The sequence below is a fragment of the Pteropus medius genome, unplaced genomic scaffold (assembly GCF_902729225.1).
Source record: "Pteropus medius unplaced genomic scaffold, Ma_sr-lr_union100, whole genome shotgun sequence".
NCBI classification, from domain to species: domain Eukaryota; kingdom Metazoa; phylum Chordata; class Mammalia; order Chiroptera; family Pteropodidae; genus Pteropus; species Pteropus medius.
Window position 1 is genome coordinate 2,117,047 of NW_024346692.1, and position 21,423 is coordinate 2,138,469.

Consider the following 21,423-nt stretch of genomic DNA (forward strand, 5'->3'; position numbering starts at 1 on the left):
GAATTGTGTTTCTGAGAAAAATAATCTATAGTTGAGTAGTTACTGTCTCCTTCAGATGGGGCTTAGTCCTCACATCTGGTGCTCTTCCTTAACTCACATTACCTGCTAAGCACCTGTAAGCTGTTCCTTTTAAATCCCTATCCTACTTATTTGACAGATTGTTGGCAGCCTTATATCTAAAATACAACCTCTAACCAAGAAGAAAGTAAAAAAACATAAAATCTAGCCTACTTTGTAGAAGAGGTAGCATATATAAAGTCAATTTATTCTTTAGAAGATAATGGCACATTTGCTAACCTTTAGCCTTGTCCTAATTTTTATATTGGAGTACTGTGATAGCTGATTGAAGGACATACCGTGATATCAATAAAAGTGATGATTGAAAATGAAGAGACTAAAGAAATACTAATTAGAAACATAAGCACTTCGAGGTCTTTTAATGATAAGTTATCTATAACTCAAAAACATCACTGTTTATTAATTTGATGTTCTTAATGGTGATAGTAGATAAGAAAAAGTTATAGTCAAGATATGCAGTTTACCAAACAAGTAAAGGAAATCTATTTTATAAAAAAGATTTTTGCCTAAATTGGTTGAACTAAGAAGTTTTAGCACTTAAAATGAGTAAGTTCCTAATAGAAAATTTTCTTAACTGCCCTAGACTAGATTATTTCAGGGGCCATTACAGACTTCTGTTTAAATAATATTCACTTCCTCAGCTATATGAACACTACCTTGGTAATCCATGAAACATGGTAGTTTATAATCATGATCTGCTGTGAATTTAAATTTCACATTTTCCAGAGTGAAAGCCAGCTTCTTAGCATTCATGTAATTCCATGACATTGGAAATTCTAGGGAAGTGCTAAAAGAATGTTATTCTTTTTTGGAAAATGGTTTTCAAGTTAGAGAGAAAACTTGAGCGAAAATTGAAAAAGCAGTTAATGCAGTTAACTCACACAGGAAACATTGACTGCCTTGCTTTCCTAATTCCTCACACTTTTAAAAGAGAAAGTGATTTGGGAGAAAGCTTGAAGTCTACTCAAATAAGAGATTCTAAAAAAAATTGCTCAGTTTAGAACTTTCATGAAGTGTTCTCTATTAGTAATTTGTAAGTCTGTTATTAGTCATTAATGCGTGAATATAGAAATGATGAAAACAGTGCTTATTGATTCAGTGAATCTTTGAATTTAATGAAAGAGGGAATTTAACACCAGAAGAGGTCTGAGGAGTTGCTTCTGCATCTGCCTAAGGGCTTCTACCTTTCCTGCTGAGGTAAACCAGACACAATTAACTGCCCAGCAGAGCCATCTGACTTGGTGGTTTCCTTTGCTGACATAGAAGTAAAATGGCATTCAGAGTGGAAAGTATTAGTACAGAAGTCAGGAAACAATTTTTTTGTTGTTGTTCTGGTACTGTTAAATAATCGTATTGTTTTGGGTAAATTATTTAATTTCTCTTTTAATGCCATTCCTTGACCATTAATGAGAGAGATGGTTGGACAATCTAGATTAGGAGTCAGGGAAGGACACAAATTTTGGTGTCAGAGTCAAGGTGAATTCATATATCTTCCATTTACTAGCTAGAAGTTTACATGACAAGTGTAACTATAGTACCTATTTATATTAATAACTTAATAAGTCTTATACATTATTTTTTATGGGATGAGGCTAGCTGCTTATTTTCAGAGCCCCAGTTTTCGTATCTTTAAATAGGGATGAAGTCTACCATACCAAGTTGATAATGAGATTTAAATGAGCATAACAAATATAAAGCACCTAGTGCAGTGTGTAACACAAATTAAATTATGAGCAAATATTGGTTGCTTTTTCCTCACAAGGTTCTCTCCTGCACAGTTTTTTCTTTTCCTTCCCCCCACCCCAATCATTATGGAATTGGGGAGAAATCTGAGCTAGGGTTACTTTAGAAAAGGATCTTAGGGAGAGGGGGTTTTTAGGAGCCTAGCTGATCTACAGTAAAAAATGCCAGAAAACAAGATGTTTAAATATCAAAATAAAGACTTTAAAAGAGCCCAAAAGGGACAAACAAGAATTCTTATTTATGCTAGGGTAGCATGATAGAGTAAAAACAAAAATAGACTGTGAATTGATGAATTGATTCAACAAATTTAACAAATATTTATTATGCACCTGTTATTTGCCAGGCACTGTTTTGATGGTTGGATCCCTGCCCTCAATGAATCTACATTGGGGCTGGGAAAATAGGAAGACGGTAACTATGAGAAGGTTAAAATGCTGAGGAATTGAGAATGCTGGAGGTAGCATGGAATAGGTAGCCAATAGCCAGATGAACACTACTCACATTTGTCCTTGTCCTTTCATCCACTGCTGGTGGAGCACAGATCTTGACAAGAGAATATGGTTGTTTGAGGACATCTATTACAGCTTATCAGAGGTAACCTAGGTTAACACTTTGGATTATCCATATATCAGAATACTTGTTGATATCTAACTTTATCATTACCCTAAAGTAGAAACCCATTTTCTTTATTGTGTAATAAGAATAATTTAAGGACTATATTTTAAGACAACTGAAAATAAGATGAAAAATAAGGAATATATTTTGAATAACCACTAATTAGCATATTAACTACTTTTTTAAATCTTATTTTAGATATGACTCAAAATAGTTTCTGGATTATTATTTGAAAATGAAATTTAATATATTTATACTCAACAAAATACTTGGAAAAATAGACGTGGATAGACAGAATTATTTATTAGGCCATGAAATAATAATTTAAAAAAATTAAAGGACTTTACAGATAATAACTCAATACTTGCCCAGTTAGATCTGGCTAATTAAAACAATACACAAAATTTAATATGCTTGAGTTTGATATTGAATGCATGCTTTAGTAATACTAACTAGTGGTAAATATGTTGAATTATTTAACCATCATAATAGCGATACCTGAAGATGCATTGTCTTATTATTCGGTGAAACAAAGCAATATGGTTCTAAGAGCAAATCAATTAAATGATCATTTACTATTTAAGTGATTAGTAAACAAAATTTGAAAGGTAGCTGTTGAGTAAAATGAGGATAGCTTTTAGCTAAATGTAAATTATATTTTATATTTTTAATGATTGCTAAAAATAGCAGTCGTTGGATTTATGTAATCATTGGTCTACACCACAAACTTAAACTTTTGAATATTTCTGGGGGATCAACATATTTTTGGGGGATGGAGAGGGCAGAATTTCAAGTTATATAAGGGTTATAAGTTGATTTTTCTCTTATTACCTGAATTTGGATCATATTAATAAATAGATAACTAGATATATTCTAGAGCCAGTCAGTGCCTGTGGGGAACTAATGGGGGAGGGTTTACTCAGCAGTATTCTCTTTTAGTTTGGTCATGAAATGAAAACTGCTTTATGTAAATCGTTCTTACTGGCGCCAGCTAGCTGTAATTGCAGTCTGGCTGTGCTAGAGCAGCAAATAATATGTGTCATGGATTTTCTCTTTGGAATGTATAAGAATTCAGCCTTTTGGTGTGAAAGAATATAGTTGATGCATTAGAATAGGAAACCTCCACAGTTGACAATGAATATGTGTAATAGTGAGGAGCTATACGCCTTTTAGGCTTTTAGTTCTGCTTTTATAGATTTATGCCTATTGATAATATTGAGTAATATGTGGGAAGTACTTAACTGCACACAGTTGCTGCAGACCTAATAGTTGGCAGCACAGAAAGCAGTACAAAAGAATTCTAATTCTAGGCATCTTCACTGGAACAGTCTTTTGGAAAGATGTACTTTGTGTGTTCTGTGAGCTTCATTGACATACTGTCTGATGTTTTTTGGCTTTGTGATTAATGGGATGTTTGCTGCACAAACTATGCAACAGAATGTGTACCACTGTTTGAAAGGAATTTTAATATGTAGTCAATCTACTGTATTCCTGTTTCTCTTATGAATATAAACCAAACAAGGAATTTAGGCTCAAGAAGGCTGATCTAGAAGTCTTCATTAGCTTTTAATGTTTATACAAATGAACTAAGTAGCAGTGGTTTACAGAAGAGGAAGTCCTTTTCACAATATTAAACTGCCCACAGGTAAGAGATTCAGGTCTTTTTTCTATGACACTCCCAGCCCCCACCTCCTACTCCCTCAGACCTTGTATCTATCTATCACCATTGGGAAGGGGGTTTTTTTGTTTGTTTTTAGTTTTACTAATATCAAGATCGATAGATTGTTTAATGTTAATTTTTAGGAGATTTTCAATGGCATATTTGGATTTGGTCTTAAAAAATATTTTCATCTTCTGATTTTCCTCAAGTTTGACTTGAAATGAACAGTGGGCTTTCATATGTGAATATTATTCATGCAACATAGTAATCAATTATAGATCTCTTCATTATAGTCCTGTTACTGTATTGTCAGTCGTAATAACACCAGCTACATACAGAAACATGACATTTTGTAATCCTGCTGAACTGTAAAGTTTTAGTGTAAACCTACCACTTTGACTTCATAATCAAAATCAGTGCTTATGTTTTACCAAGTGGCTCATTGATATTCATTAGATAATGTATATTTACATGTAACATGGTCAAGTTTTCCAGTACCACCTTTATTTTCATTTGCACATACTTGAATTTATCACCATTTTAATAAAGTGAATTTGAATCTAAAACTAAAATGGATGTATTAATTAGAAATTACATTGAATTTAATATCTTATTCTTTAAGCTAGGCATTTGTTATATTCTTTTTTGGTATGCATGAAAAATTGCATACAGAAAAAATCTCACTGAAATAAAGAACTGTATAAAATAAAGAATATATACTCATTACTGTAAAGATAGGAAGATTTATATCTGTAAAGAAATGCAAGTATGTGTATCTATCAATATCAGTATGGCAAATGATAAAAATATATTACTCATTGATATAATAATTTGGGGGAATGAGTGTGGGGAGGTAAGTAAGGATGAAGTGAAGAGTGGTAGTGAGCTTAGCTCACTAGAGAAGTGGAGGAAGAAAGGAATTATATTAGGCAGTTTTCTCTTTGCCTCCTTCTCTATAGAAGTTAAACAGCAGGCTCTTTCTGCAACCTAAAAAGTGTTACTTTAGGTGGGACTTCCAGTTCTCTTGATTCTGAAAGGCAATTAGTCATTTATTACTACATGGTTAGATACTTAAAAACTAGAGGCCAGCTGTGAAGAATCCACACTTGTGTTTCAGGGGCACAAACTGTTACCTGTTGCCGTTTGACGGTGTTGCTTGAGCTTTTAAAAATTATTGTGTTAATATATGTTCTGTTAAACTATAAAACATATGTTGGTGTATGTTTTTCCTCAGTAAACGATTTCACTACAATTGGAGAAATGGTGATAGTAGAAAGATAATTTTAATTAATGTGCTTGAGGTTGGATGGGGAGAAGTTTGTGCTTCTCAGTGTGGAGAACACACAAATTTAAAAACAATTGAGAAATGTTTTCACACTTTTCTTAAGCCCTTGTTTGAGAGAAGGTTGGGCTAGGAAGATAGTTGAGATGGAGTAACTGGTTTTTATATATAGGTAAAGAGGCAAGAAATTGTTAGACCAAAAAAGGAATTTACTGAATGCTGTCAGAATTGGGGATCATAGCAAAGAAAGGTGAAGGAAAATAGGACAGAGGAGTATTGTGTATGTACACAAATAAACCTAAAAGAAAGCATGTACGACAATGATTAAAGTCATGAGCATAAAGATGTATAATCTTTGAGACTGTTAAAATTGAGTGTGAATGATCCAACAATCTGGGAGATTAAATCTGAGTTTTTAGTTTGTCTTCCTCTTAGGCAACAAAATTTATTTAACAAGTAATATAGAATCACAAAATCTTCTAAATGAAATGGACCTAAGCGGTCAAGTAGTTAGTTCTAACATCGCTCTTTGCACTGGAATCTACCATTTGGTATTCCTGACAGGTAATTACCTAGTTTCTGCTTCAACATTTTTAATGACAGAAGGGAGCATCTCTAATTTCATAAGGCAGTTCCTTCTTTTGTTGGACATCTGAACAAATTAACATTCGTTGATTTTAAGACAAAGTTGGCATTTTATTGTTTCTGTTTTTATACGTCCCCCCTTCTGTCTATATGTCTATCTGCCTCTCTCTCTCTCAGTATCTGTCCCTCTTTTACATGACAGATTTGCACTATTTAAAGAAAGCCATTAAAATTCCCTTGTGTTTTCTAAGCTAAATATCCTCCATTTTCCTAACTATTCTTCAAACAATACATTGTTCTAGTTCATTCTTTAGCCAGGTCGTCCTCTTTGACCTTCATGTAGTTTTTAAAAGCCACCTTTATGATGCTCAGAACTAAATGTAATACTAAAACATGGCCCCCTTCTCTTTGTATACTTCTGTTCTGAAGTTTAACTTTGCATTGACATTTTTGGCAGCCACCACCTAGCACTGTTGAATTTTATTGAGTTTGCAATAAGTTAAAATCTCTTAGTCTTTTTCACATAACCTCTATTTACTTGAATATTTGAACCAAGTTTACTTTATATTTATTGTTATGTCTCATAATTTCTAATATTTTTTATTGTGCTTTTTTCAGTTCTTGCCATTTTTCCCTCATAGTCTTTTTGAAAACTGACATTTGGTTTCATTGATTGCTTACTGTTTTGAGTTTTCTCTCATTTTCTGCTCTTATTGTAATTTCTTGCTTTGGGTTATACCTTTCTTCTTTTACTTGTTTTTGAGTGTGGCTTTTAAAAAAATTAATATATGCATTTAAGGCTATCAGTTTTCATCTGAGTATCATTTTAGTTCAATTCCCTAGGTTGTATTCTGTTAATACTTTGTTGTTGCTCTTTCACCAAAGATTTCATCTTTAATCCAAGGTTTTTTTTTTTTAAATTTGTATGGAGATAATTTTCCTGTCATTTCATTGTTTATCTATTATGTTGTGGCCACAGATTGTGACCTTGTGTGATTTTTTTGTTTATGAAGTTGTTAATATTTCTTTGTTCCCACATTCATTGTCAATATTAATGTATTTTGGATGTGTTCATAAAAATGTACATATGGGGTTTATTAAATATGCAATTCTATTTTTTTCTAGCATATTATTTGAGAAATGCATTCTTTATATCACTTGTTTTCTTCATCTGTAGACTTTAGGAAGAGGTGTGTTTATCTCTGATTGTGGATTTATTAGTTTATTTCTGAAATTTTTAAGTCTGGTTTTGTTTTATGGGATTCGAAGTGATATTATTTAGGTACATCAAAGATACATGTTTCTAGTGGATTGTACCTTTTATCAGTAGGAAATATCTTTTTTATACCATTACTTGATTTTCAATTTGAATTCTTTTTTATTTTATGTATAGGTTTTACATGTATACTTAACTTTTTTTTGTTAGCATTTGCCTTGTGTATCATCTTTCATCTGTTAATTTTCTGTTTTATTATAAGCTATGTCTCTTGTTAGTACATATCAAATGATATTTTTGTCATTTTACCCAGCTTAAAACCTGTTATTTTTAGGATGATAGTTTTCTTTGTTTTTGCCCCATATTCAGCAACTCCTAAATCTGTTAATTTTCATTTTGTAATTATCTGGGATTTTAATTTCACAATATTTATTTTAAAGATGATGGATCCTTAATTATTTCAGTGTGTCCATGAGTTTTACTTGTTTTTTGGAGCATTGCAGTTTCTCATGTCTGAGTTCCTTCTTAGGGTCTTTTACTGTCTTATACTTATAGTATACCTATGAAATTATTTTAGCAAGGATCCGTTTCCTCAGTCTTTGCTCAGAGTAATATCTTTATTTCTCTGTCCTGTTGATTGCTAGTTTTTCTGACAATAGAATTCTAAGCTAAAAATAGCTTTCCCCTTAAACTTTGAGGACATTGTTGTTTATTTTAGCATTCAGTATCAAGTCTGATGTCAGTTTAATCTTTATTCCTTTGTAGTTAAATGATTTTTTACTCTTTTTGTTACTAACATTTTCTTTCATACTGGTTTTTCTTGGAATCTTAACATAATATGTCTGTTAAAATTGCTTCTGAGCTCTTAATTTAGTCTGTTTGATAACCAGTAGGCTTCTTTTTCATATGGAGAAAGTGAACGAGGGGAGAGAGCCGGGAGAGAGAGAGTGTGTGTGTGTGTGTGTGTGTGTGTGTTGGCTCCGCTTATCATTTTTCCCCTTATTCTCTAATTTTTTCCTCAAGTTCTTTTTTCTAACTCTATGAAAGTTGCTCTCTGGTGTGACTGGCGCGCCCCTTAGCTTTAATTTTTTCTTTTGGTTATTTGAGAATGACATTTTGAAATTTAAGATTTTGCGCGCGTTGATTTTTTGATGCATCTCCTTGTGTGCAGGTAGTTTTATGAAATAACATCCCATGCACCTGAGGACATTATCACTACTTAAAATAAAGTCTTTTTCATTAACTGTTTTAGGTTTGCTCCAACTTTTTTGCCTTTTTTAATTAAAAATTCATTTTGTATTGGAGATTTCTTGTTTTACTTTGGGTGTATGTGCTCAAATGATTGTGAAAGGTGGGCAAATAGTACTTGCCGCTCATTGCATATGCTCGGAATTTGTCTTTTGCATGGTATCTTCCCTTTCCTCTTTCTTCAGGAGCTTTGTGTCCCTACTATATGGGTCACTACTCTATCCACATTAATAAATATCACTGCTGCCCTGCTTAATTAACATTAATACAGAAGAGATAGAGGAAAGTCAAATGAGCATAACTGTTAAGATACAAATTACTACAGGAATGTATTTTCAGTGTGAAAATTTAAACTGGCACATCAAGTCTAAGTGAAAGTCTATACTTACATCCTCTTTTCTTCACCCCTAGTAAAGTACTGTAACTAGTTAGGCATTTATCCTTCCTGACTTTAAAATATCACTTGAATGTATATATAAATGGTTAGAAATAGAAATTATTTTTGTTTTAAAACATAATGGCATAAAAACTGGAAACATTTATCGACTGCTTATATATCTAAGTACTTTCCATTTATTTTCTCATTTAATCCCCATAACATTCTTAGGAAGACAGGCATTATTATAGTCTCAGTTTCACAGATGAGAGTACTGAAACAAGGAGAGGATAGATATCTTGGATAAGTAACTTAACTAGGAGGAAATTATAGTACCAGTATTCAAAAAAGTACGTCTGGCTCATGTTTGCACTCTTAAGCACTATGAGTTATATAGCTGCTTTGTTGTACACTTAAATTGATGCCCATAAAAGAGGTGTACCACACTCTTCTTAACTTCTTAGTGTCCGTGATCTTTAGTGTGGATGCTCCAGTATTTTTTAAAACTATTAGTGATGGATGTTAAATTTGTTTGTATTTTTGCTATTACAGTGCAGTAATAGTTATCCTAATACATTACCTTTTTAAGCATATTAGTGTGTCTTAAGCTAGATATCTCAAAGTGTCTTCGATGTGTCAAAGAGATGCACACTTCCTGCCTACTTGTCCTTAAATATGGTTATGACAATAAAGTCTTCTACTAACAGTGTATGAGACTGCTCATTTTTGTACATTATTGCTTACCATAAATAGTTGCTAGTCTAATGTCTAAAAATGTATTTTTTGATTGTTTTTTCTCTTTTGCAGATTATTAATGAGGTAGAACATCTTATATTTGTTGTATAGATTGCCTGTTTATGTTTCTTGTTTATTTTTCTTTTGAATTGTTTGTCCTTTTTATTCATTAATAGATGTTCTTTCTTATTCTGGATACTAATCCCATATAACTATGCTTTTTATTTTTCAAGTATTTCTCAAAATTTGTGGTTACTTTATGTACCTTTGAAATTGATATATTTTTCTATATTGAGTCTTATAGCCAACATAGCTCTAATATTTTACATATTTTCATACTTCTGAATTTTTTCATATATGTTAATGTTTCTAGATACTGTTTTCTTGCTATTCTGAATTAAATGTCTTCATTGTATTTTCTGAGTTCGTACCGCTTTGGTCAGGATTTCTAGAACAGTACTGAATATAGTACCATACTTTTTGTTTTTGCCTTTAGTGGAAATGTTTATGGTATTTTACCACTAAATATGAAGTTTCCTATTGGTTTGAAGTAGCCATTGTCAGTTTAAGGAGCAATCTTTATGTTGTTTAATTTTTAATTTTATCAGTTAATGAGTGTTGAACCATGTGCAATACCTTTTCAATTTCTATTGAAAAATGACAGTTAATTTTTGTAATTATGTTAATAAATTTCTGAATATGCTTAATTTTTTAAATATTAAAGGTGTCTAAAATTGGAAAGGTGCAATTTAGGGTAGAAAATTTATCTCTTCTTTTAGTAGTTAACCAAACATACAGGGATAAAGGAATCTGAAGAAAATGTATAGGTTTTTGTGTCCTGGCCTTAAAGGTCCAACATAGAAAATCTTAAGTCATTTCTCACAGACTGCTCTCCTAGTCTAAGAGCTGTTCTTTTTGCACAATATATTTGTTGAGTCAATTGTTATGCCATTAACAATGACATGTTGGGTAATCATATGTCTTCTGTTTTCCAATAGAATAGCTTCAGAGATTTTATTTCAACATTAAAAAGATGATAAAGTTAGGAGAAAAATAATAAATATTCGTAAATGTCAAAATAAGGTTCTTCATGTGAATTTGTGAACCCTTACAAAGAGCTTGTGATTTATTGTGTTTATCATTGTATTTCTTTGGGATTTCTCCCCCTTTCCCCCCTATTCTTCTTTAAATTCTGGAGGCTCTAGGCTCAGTTAAATATTTTCATTTGGCAGAGAGCCAGATTTCCAATAGCCCTGAACTCAGCATGTTGCTGTTGCTTAGCAACTACATGTGAAGTCTTGTGGGTATAACTGAATTATAAATAGAGTTATGAGCAGAAGTGCAGTTGAAATTGAAATTGGAAAGAAAGGCATACTTTTTTTCCTCCCTTCCGTTCGAATTTGAATGATTCTTTATTCACAGTTTTCAGAAATCGGGTCACAAAAATTGGGAATACCAACCCAATCTGGAAGACAATAATGGCTCTGTAGAGGTTTTGTTTGTAATTACACATTTGAAAGCATGTTTTTTATTATTAGGTTTAAACAGTCTATGTTGGAAAATGACAGTTAATGGAAAGTAGAGAACTTCTAATTTTCATGGTCATTCATGTAGAAAGATATCCATACATTGTATTATTGTTTATATTTCTCTTCAACATTTATATTAAAGTCTCTATACCATAACACTTTATAGTGTTAGGCTATATATGTTATACTGTTAATCATATTGTTTCTCTAGAATAGAATATCTTAAAAATTGTCCTATAATAGTTACCTACATGGCTTTTGATAAGTGCTGAATACATGAATACACCAACCTATCTTTACCATTCCTCAGTAGAGCAGTATATTTTGGAGTGGAATTTATTAAAATTTTATTTAAGAATCAAAACTTAAAAGATCCTTTCAGGTCTTGTAATTTAATTTCCATTTATTCCAGATGGAAAACTTTAGACCTAACAATGTTAAATAATTTGCCTAAACCAAACTCCCCAGTCTGCGTTTTTTTTCCTCCAGCAGCCTCTCTTACTGATGCATATCTAGCAGCTCTTTTTTTTTTGCACTCATATTTCATCAGTTTACACAAAATTTAATTGTATTTTGTAATTTATAATAAAATAACAAGCACATAACAAGCACAACTAGTATGAACAGGTTTACATGAAAGCAGAAGATCATGAGAACTCAGTGTAATTGTGGTTATCAGTCAATATGTTTATTGAATGGGTGGAGAACATTAGATCATTTTGTATGATGGTTAGGACAGAGGTCAGAAGAGTTTCCAAAGTATAGTGTTTTTCGCTCAGATCTCTGCAGATTTTTTTTAGGTTCTAAAAGGTGAAACAAAATGATAATTCTTAGTTTTGGATAAAGGAACTCTGTATTTTCTTAAAATATATCATAAACTTTTAATAAAAGCTTCTGACATCCCAGTCTGTGAAACTAAGCTTCTTAGGAATTTTTGCCAAAAACATATAGATTATATTCTTATGTAGTATTTGCCAGGAAAATTTTAGAGTGGAAATACAATTTTTCTTCTTTTGCTCCCTGGGGGAAGTGCTGGTCCATTTTGAGTTGTATGCCCAGGAGAGATCTTGCTATACTCTTGCATAACTTTTTTTCTTAAGTTCTGATTGAAGAAAGATGTAAATTTGTAAATAGGATTAGCTCAAAGTTGCGGTAAATGTAATTTTAATTAGATCAACAAGGAGGGATAAGGTATTAGCAATATTGCTTTGCTACAGAAGAGAAAAATAATAGGAAAATAAGAAGTACAAAGAAGAACTTAAGTTTCCTTAGGATATGAAAGATTAGGGTTCTTCCTTTAGTTTAGTTATATTTGTTATTAAAATTAGACTTACCATACACATAGGCTAGGGCCACAGAACATCTGGCTCTCAGCTGACATTTGAAACTCCTGCATGTTCTTATGGGGAGGGTCAGAAGAGGGGAGAGAGAATGGAATGATGGAAAGTGAAGTTTCTGGAACTATCTAAACTTATGCAGGGCATTTTATTTGCTGTACTAATTAGTAACACTAAGGTGCCATCGATTATTCAATCCACCCAAAATTCAGATTGCTAGGTATGTAATAAGATGTGTGACTGCTTTAAATAATGTTCTGCAGACATCATGCATTTTCTGTTCTCTTGAAATAAAACTGGATGATGTAAGTAAAAATTGAAAAGGACGATAACTGCTTTAAATAATACTGAAGAAAAACTGAAGTGCTGAGATTTATATTTAAAGCGATATTCTACTTACATATCTGGAATTATAAAATAATTTTTCCCACTTGTAATGCCTTGTTATAAAATTTGACCCATTTGTTATATTCTTCCCCACTATCGTAACTCATAGGTTAATGCACATTTCTTTCCTTTGTGATAATGATCATAGTTTATTTGTTTAGATAAGTAAACAAATTATGTACATATAATCTTTAAGTTAAAGATGTGAATACAACTGTAGTTAGATTCTGTATATCTAAGTCACATATGAATACAACATTAAGAAAAATAAGACAATAAGCTAAGTTACTTTTTATCCGGACCTGCATTTAAAATAACAGTATGTTTTTTAAAAGTTTGGTTAAACTTAATTTTAAAATCTAGCTATCCTTAGATATTTAGATTAAAAGAATTGTTACTCAGTGGATTACTCATTTAATTTTTTTCCATCCTTCACTGAAGATCTTTTTGTTACTTAAAACTGTCTGCATTTCTGTGTGTTTTAAAGGCATTGCTTTTAAGCTTTATTCGTGATTAAAATAAGTCCTTTACATGTAATTTTCATAATTAAAAATTTTCCTACTATTGAGTATATGAATCCATTTGCATTTTGTATAACAAATAGTAAACAAAACATTTTGAAATTAATTTACCATTTCATTAAAACACACTGATGGAGTTCGATGTAAGAAATGGATAGAACATGTACTCTGATAAATAGCATTTCTTTTAACATGACAACTGTCTAACCAGCCTTTTAGCAGCTATAATTCAAATTCTTGAAATGAAAAAGTTTTTTCCTTTTTCTGTGTGTGTGTGTGTGTGTGTGTGTGTGTGTGTGTGTGAGAGAGAGAGAGAGAGAGAGAGAGAAATATTTGGTCATTTCTGACTGACCCATAATCTTCATAGTTAGTACGTTAGACTGAACATTATTTGCCATCTTTAGGAATTAAAATCCACTCCATGGTAAATTTGGAATGTATTCTGAAACTTGCATATTAAGCATTATTGGGTTGCATAGTTAGAATGATGAAATACATTACCTTATCTAGGTAAAATAATAAGAAATGTCAAGTGTTATCAGCTTTACCCTACTTTAAACAAAATTGAAAAAATCAAAAATAGCATTATACAGATTATATTTTTACATGTTTGATTCAATTTTTACTTGATATGAACAATAATTTGTTTTCCTCACTGACAGGAATTATTTTGAGAAAATAATTATTAAATGCCTACTGTATAAAGGACATTGTGTTGGAACAAGTTTGTGTTAAAAATGAATAAGACATAATCCCCACCCTATTTAGAAATCTGCTGTGAAAAGTTATTTAATCTTTGTATTTTTAACACACAGCAAGCAGCCTTTTAACACATAGCCAGTTTCCCAAATAATTGCCAGTAAAAATGCTAGAAAAAAATACAGTGCTGTTGAGATTTTGGAGATTAGAGACACTAGAACTGTAATCAGAGCACCTCATTATTCTCAAGAAAAAAGGCTTAAATGTTTATCTACATACACACATATGTACATATATAGACAAAATAATATGAATAATTACATGTAACTTGAAAGTGGCTTATTTAGCTTAGAATTTATTTTTTTTAAATGCCACTTACTAAGGAAAGGTACCAAGTTAATATTGATGAAATGCGAAACACATCTTTTTCTCCAAGAAAATAAAGTGTTTTTTGTTGGTAGTTTTGCTCTTATATTCATTTCTATTCTGGGATTCATACTAACATATTGTTTCTATTTTTAGGCTGTTGCCAGGCAGATTTTAAATTTCTTCTCTTGTGGTTGCCCAATTTCTAGCCTTCTAATTGGTTACAAGAGCTTGCTTCCTATAGCCAACCACAGTGACTATGCAAATTATATTAGGTTTCTGTTGCTATGAGAGGACTGATAAGATGGCTGCAGGGGGCTCCCTTTGGGGTATATTTATTATTTTAAGGAAGATTTTCATCATTATATATTAAAAAATAAAAGTAGTTTTCTTTCAAAATGGTGTTTTATTTTTGAAATATGAAATCAAACTAAAGCTTTAAGGCTTGAAAAATGTCTTTCATGTCATATTTCGTTAATTTTAGTGGTGCTCTGTATTATACTCTGTCAGAGGCAGCATTATGTATAAGTGGGCATATATTGTCACTTTTTTTAGTAAATAAGCATCCTGACTCCCCAAAGAGAAGTCGTCCTCTGTGTCTAAACTTATATGTGAACATACCAGCACGATAGTTCACAACTGTCAAAAATATTTTAGATTTCTACCTTTGCTTCCTAAAAGAATAATTTAGTTTTATCATTTAAGAATTATTTTAGATATTAGATATATATGTGTAGCACATCATCCTTTTAGCCAGTATTTTCTAACTGTATACTATGTGCCAAGCAATATGTAGCTTATTAATATTATACCAGAATCTTTTATTTATTTATTTATTTTTGTTAAGTGATGTCAGCATATTTTAAGCTTTGGACACTTAAAATGTATTAATATTAAATGTACTAGGTACATTGATGAGATGTGCCAAACAATACAAAAATATAGATATTTTGGTTCACTTATAATTATTTCTAAAAAGATACATTTAAAGTACTGGCAAATAAGAGTAAATGGTGGTGAGATACATCAAATGAATAAAAACAATATTGATAAAATGTTACTAAGCCTTATGTAACTCCAGAAAGTTCAGTGGGTATACCTCATTTTAAAAGAAATTGATCAACATTAATTACATATAAGGCCTTTGGTTATAGTGTCAGATTAAAATGGAAGAGAATGCTTCTGTTTCCCTTAAGACTGTCTAGTCCTTCTAGTATGTGTAGAAAACTTTATTAATGTACATACATGGTGTACTCATCCATGCCATGTTCAGTACTGTTTTTTTGTTGATAAAATGTTTTGTTCTGAGTATCGCATGTCTATTGCTACCATCCTGCAAGATAAACATACTATAGAATTATGTCCCATTTAGGACAGAGAAAAAGAGTAATCAGGTTATCTAAGATGTACATATAGAAAACAAGGCTGCTGTTATTTTACATGTATTGCCTTTCTTTCATCACTGGTTTAATAATCACAAATGTACTTATTGGCCTGGTAATATAAAATTCCCAAGTATGAACCAGTGCTCAGTTCTTTTGGTGTAATTTTGTCCATGTTTGAAGTATGGCCTAGTAAAGGGAGGTTAGGTTCAAAACAAGTGAAAAGCAAAGTATTCAACTGTGGTTCTGCTATTTTTTAAAAATAAGTTAATTAGATATAATTTATATACCATTCAGTTCACCAGTTTAAAGTGTACAACTCAGTGGTTTTTAAAAATACTCAGAAGTTGTGCAACCATTACCACAATTAATTTTAGAATATTTTTATTACCATGTAAAGAAACCCTGTACTCTTTAGCAGCCACTCCTCATTTCCTCTCAACCCCCCAACCTTAGGCAACCACTAATTCTGCTTTCTGTTTTTACAGATTGGCCTTAACAATTATATTCAATGACTTCTTCATTTTAAAAGAGGGAGAGAGGAAAATTGTGGCAAATATCATATAGTTTATTGCTTAACATTATCATTAACAGTTTGTTGCTGATAAAATAGAACACTCCATGGTAGCACAATTTAGGCTAAAATACATAAGAAGGATGCTTATGCTAATAAAAACAACTACGTGCTGAATTGGGTGTTTGGTTCACCTTCTACGTTAAAATTATTATTTATGTAATGGAATGCATGATAGTAGCATGGTTATTGATACATTAATTCAGATCATTTGTAAAGTTGAATTTGTATAAATTGTCACTGAAAAGAGAAAAGAATAGGCCTTGGTATAGTGTCTGACATATAATTGCCCCTTGATTAAGTGTCAGTTAAAAATAACATGGCCTTCTGTAACTTCACTCATTGTATACATAGGTGGTATTGGGGTGGTAGGGCCCTGATGATAATGGACTTAATTTTTCTAAGAAGATGTAATTTGATAAATGTATTCTAAAATTGCATATTTTAGATAAGGTCATCAATTAGTTTTAATTTGCCTGTGTAACAGAATGATCCCAAAAATACACTCGGAGAAGTGATTTTAAGGTATCTTGCTTTTTTTTTTCTAGAATTTCTCAAAATGTAGCAACGAATATAACAAGTTAGTGTAGTGACCATTCTGGTTTTAATGTAACCAATATTTCAAGAACATGATTTGTTCTTGCTTTGTCCAAGGAATTGGTGTAAAGCAAATTCCCTATTTTCTTTGTTGTTGATTATATTTTAAAATTTAGTTAAAGGCCTATTCCATTCCGCATTTTGATACCCCACCTAATATCATTAGGTTGATGATAGGCAGAAGGGGTTATTTGTTGAGATGTCAAATATCATGATCACTAAATATTTTACTGACTTTGTGAGTATTAGGTAGATAAGGAACAGATTTCACCAGTTAATATTTTTTTAAAACATGGTAGGATAGCTCTTGACAGTGTTTTTATGTAATTGAGAGAACCATAGTATAGCAGAATTGAAGAATTGTGAAATATAGAGTGCTCTGCGTCAAGTAAATATTGCCACTGCTTTGTGAGTGACCGAGAGAACTTGTAGAAAACAAAAAAATGTGGGATTTTTAACAGAAGTAGTGAAAGTAGTGATCAAGTTTTACTAAAGTTTTAGAAAAATAATTAAGAGATGAGATATCCAGTATTTAAGATAAAAATTTTGAAAGTCTTTTCACTAAATTTGAGCAGATAAGTGTCAGGGTGGATGAACCATTGTATTATCAGGTTCACCAATCTCAATAATGGGCAGTAAACAGTAAAACAGATTTTTAACATTTTTTATGAGTACACTGATTATTGTTTATGATTTTGTTTTCAGGATTGTTACAAATTTCTCAAAATTGAGTGAAAAATAAAACCACACAGTTCTCAACTGAGAACTTAAAAATCTAGTAGCAGAGTTGCATTTCTGAAAAGGCTAGGAATCATCAGCATCAGTTATTATGAGAAGGCCATTATTAGGTCTGTCGACTAATGTTTATTTAAGCTGTTTAATGAAAACCGAAAGTTGAATGAAAATTATTTTCTGCATACCATTATTCAGAATAATGTTATACTAATGCCAGTTAACAACATGAGTGTAATTTGAGTGCCTGTGTCAAAGATAGAACTGTCAAGTTGACTTAAATGCCTTTGCTTAATATTTTGCCAGTTTGCTGTTTTATTTTTAAATATACTTAACCAGGTATTCATAACTTTGAGTTAATATAATGTTTGTATGAGTGTGCATTTTGACCCAACAATCCTGGTACTCCCTGTTGTTTTTGTCAGTTAAGGCTGTTCTTGGAAAGCAGTAATATAGGCCCTTGTTTATTTACTAAGAAAAACTCTACCGCAGACCTGTTATTTAGACAAAGGATCTGGGGGTATATTACAAATATGTTTCAATTTCACTGTTCACTGTATATTTTCACACCATTTGGATTCTTGGTAAAGCACTTGCCCTCATCTGCTTCCCTTGTTGCTGGGCAAGGTTCTGCTGCTGATGTCTGATTGGTTTTAGGCAACTACGGCTTTAAGCCAATCAGACGGTGAATTTCAGCTCTCTCACAGGACTGAAGCATTGAAGCAGCTGCTGATTTATTTTGCCTATGGGGAGATTGTATAAACTAAGAGTATGGCTGCAGCAAGCTCCTTCTTGGGTATGTTTTGAAAAATTACAAGGTTCATCTTTAACTGAAGGAGAAAAGAATGAGGTTTATTTGAAAAAACTTGTTTACTAAGATAATTTGACAGGTAGTGAATTTGAGAACAAATATACTCTTATGACAGATTTCCTATTTTTATTTTACAATTTTACTTTTAAAGGAATGTTGAATGATGCAATATAAGAAAAATTTCCCTTCAATTTACATGAATATTTATTTACTGTGTAATCCACACATTTGCTTTATTGTTTCCAAAGGGGAGAGCTCATATAACGTTTTTGTAACCTGCTGTGAAAAGTAGTTAAGGAGAAAAGGATGTAATAATTGTACTTACAACACTTAAAATAGGTTGTCAAGAATCAGACATTTTAATTTCATTAGCTAATCAAGTCAAGTCAGGTCAGTGCAGTAGACAACAAAATACTGTATAATGTTATCCACAGTAAACTTTTGGGTTCAGAATACAATTAATTTTTGGAATTGAAAGTCTATAACAATAGTGATAGGTGGGTATGAAAATAATCCTAAGTCATTTGGATTTAAGAATTCGCTGCATTTTTAGTTATAAATGTTTTATAAATGTTAATGACTATAGATTTTTAAAAAGAAATTTACATTTGTAGATTCTAACCTATTGTGTAGAAAAGTATGTTCTTGTTAGGCATTGTCCATGTTTCACTCATTTCCCAGGTAAGGAATTGATTTATCTTTCTGGAAACATTCACGGACATTTAAAGGAAGATAATTAAAATAGCATAAAAGGTGTAAATCTTATTTATGTGGTATATTTAATGCATTGTCTATGGATTTAGGATTTTATGCAGTTATGTTCTAGGTTACTTATATCAGACAAGAAAAAGAACCTCACTGAAGTATTGCAAATCCAGGTTTTAACTATGTTTCTCTGACCTTATTGTCTGTCTCCTGTTGCTGGGCAGGAATCAGAATGCTGGCTACTGATTGGCTGAGTTTCTGAGCAGCTCTTGAACAAACACTCAAATTCTTGAGCTTTTTAAGCAGGCAGATTGTAGGCTAAGACATTACAGCTTTTGGTAATACTTCCCCTTTGTTGTTTCATAGCTATGGGCTCTTAGCTAGAAAGAAGAGTGAAAGGATTGGGTGGAAGGGGATGAAGTAGAGAAGAAAATGTTTTCATGTAAAGAAGAGGCTCATTGAACTTTCCCTAAAAATAACTTACCCAAAATTTGAAAAAAAATTCCAAGCCATAGAAACTTAACTTGCAGAACTCATCCTCCTTGGTTATTTAAATATAAATTCCTTTGGTAAAGGTGAAAAACCCTTGTTAATGCTGTAGAGAAGGATTTTATTAGTGATATTTCCTCCAGATTTCTTGAATCTAAATATAAGGACTTCATTTTTTTTTTGACTGTCTTCTTCATGAAAAAATATTTTCAGGAGAAAGTAGTTCACGTTTTACATATTTACTTCTAGACATGGCAGACATTTTCTACTGTAAGATATGATGCTTTTTCTCGGAAAAATGAATTACAGTCATGTGAGAGCTTCATGATTCTAATGTTGCCACCTAAAAAAGTAGTATTTCTTTTGTGGAACAGTTTCATGAATAGCATCTCAGTTACAGATGATGATATTTAAAATGATCCTTAGAAATGTTTTGTTCCGGTAATACAGCCATGGAGACTTGTTTGCAGGTAACACACCCTTCTCTAATGTGTGTCTTTCTTAAATATACTTTGCTTATGCAAAGTAGATTTTTAAAAACCTACTGCTGATTGGTTTGCACAGATATGGCTGAACTAGTTTGAACTGGTTATTCATGCTACTTCCTTATTGCTTTGTCTGTTTTTCATTATACTTAGAACCCACAAAAGATCTGGTAAGTGGCTGTAGTGTGCTCCCTTGTGGGTATAGATGGTAGTTATTCTGTAATTCTTTGTACAGTATTTTATTGTTTCTGAATTGAATGGCAATTTTGTTGATAAAATCAGCTTACTTGGATTCTATTTATTTTTATCAAGTGTTATTTGGTGGCGGCAGTTTATTAAATGTTATTTGGTGGTGATATTTACATGTTAGATTTTCTAATTCATATACAAAAGTATTTAAGAGATATTTGTCTTAGATTATCTAGTTTATGCCTAAAAATACCCTGAATATACCTAGACAGTTATGATAACATTTATTGAGTGCTTCCTATATTCTAAGGGCTTAATGTATAGAATCTCGTTTAATCTTCACTACAACTTTTGTGGTAGGTATTAATATTCCTTTTATAAGGTAGCTGAAACTAAAAAATGCAGCGTTAGGTAACTTGCCCAGTGTCACAAAAGTACATGGGCAAGTTGAAGTTCAAATCCATGTCTCTGTCTGCAGAATTCATATTTGTAATGGAGTTACTAAAAAATATGAAAATATACTTTCTTTTAGAATAATGTTAGCTTTTATTGCCACCAGTAAGAACTGCCAGCTATTCATACAACAGCTGAGAAATGTGGATATTATGAGGTCAAAGTAAAAAAAGAATTGCAATCAGTGTTTGAAAATATTTAAAGGATAACCATACTTGATAAATTTAATTATTTTGTGTGTTTGGATCAGCAGGGAAAAGTGACTACAAAATGTGCATTGTATCTTTGCAGAAAATTTTTCATTTCAGTTAGCAGGAGTTTGGAATGGATAGTGGGTGGGAAAAAATTGAAGTTTAAGTTTTAGACTACCATATATAATCCTTAAAATAGTGCCTGTGATAATTTTGCATTGAAGTTTCTATTCAATTGCAAGATAATTTTTCTAAATAGTTTTACTCAGTTCTATAATTTAAATTAAAAGGCTAGGAAGACTAAGAAATATAAGTAATTTTCTTAGTGTGAGAAAATGAATGAAGAATTTATCACAGTTTAGTAGTACTGTGACAAAGTAGTAGGTTCTCAAGCCGTATTGGCCTACAGCATACAGGCTATGCTATTGTTTTATGCCT

The 21,423-nt window shown here is 31.7% G+C and overlaps 1 protein-coding gene across 3 annotated transcripts in view; it reads left to right on the forward strand.

Moving 5' to 3' along the window:
- The window catches only part of ATF7IP (activating transcription factor 7 interacting protein), a 104,236-nt gene that overhangs the window by 18,670 nt on the left and 64,143 nt on the right, over nt 1-21,423 (forward strand). The window contains exon 1 of one of the 3 annotated variants that reach the window (XM_039876414.1): nt 16,920-18,458. The exons of the other annotated variants lie outside the window; for them this stretch is intronic. The gene's annotated coding sequence lies outside the window, so the exon portion shown is untranslated. Of the gene's footprint in view, nt 1-16,919; nt 18,459-21,423 lie in introns of those variants that run through there. 3 annotated transcript variants of the gene reach the window in all.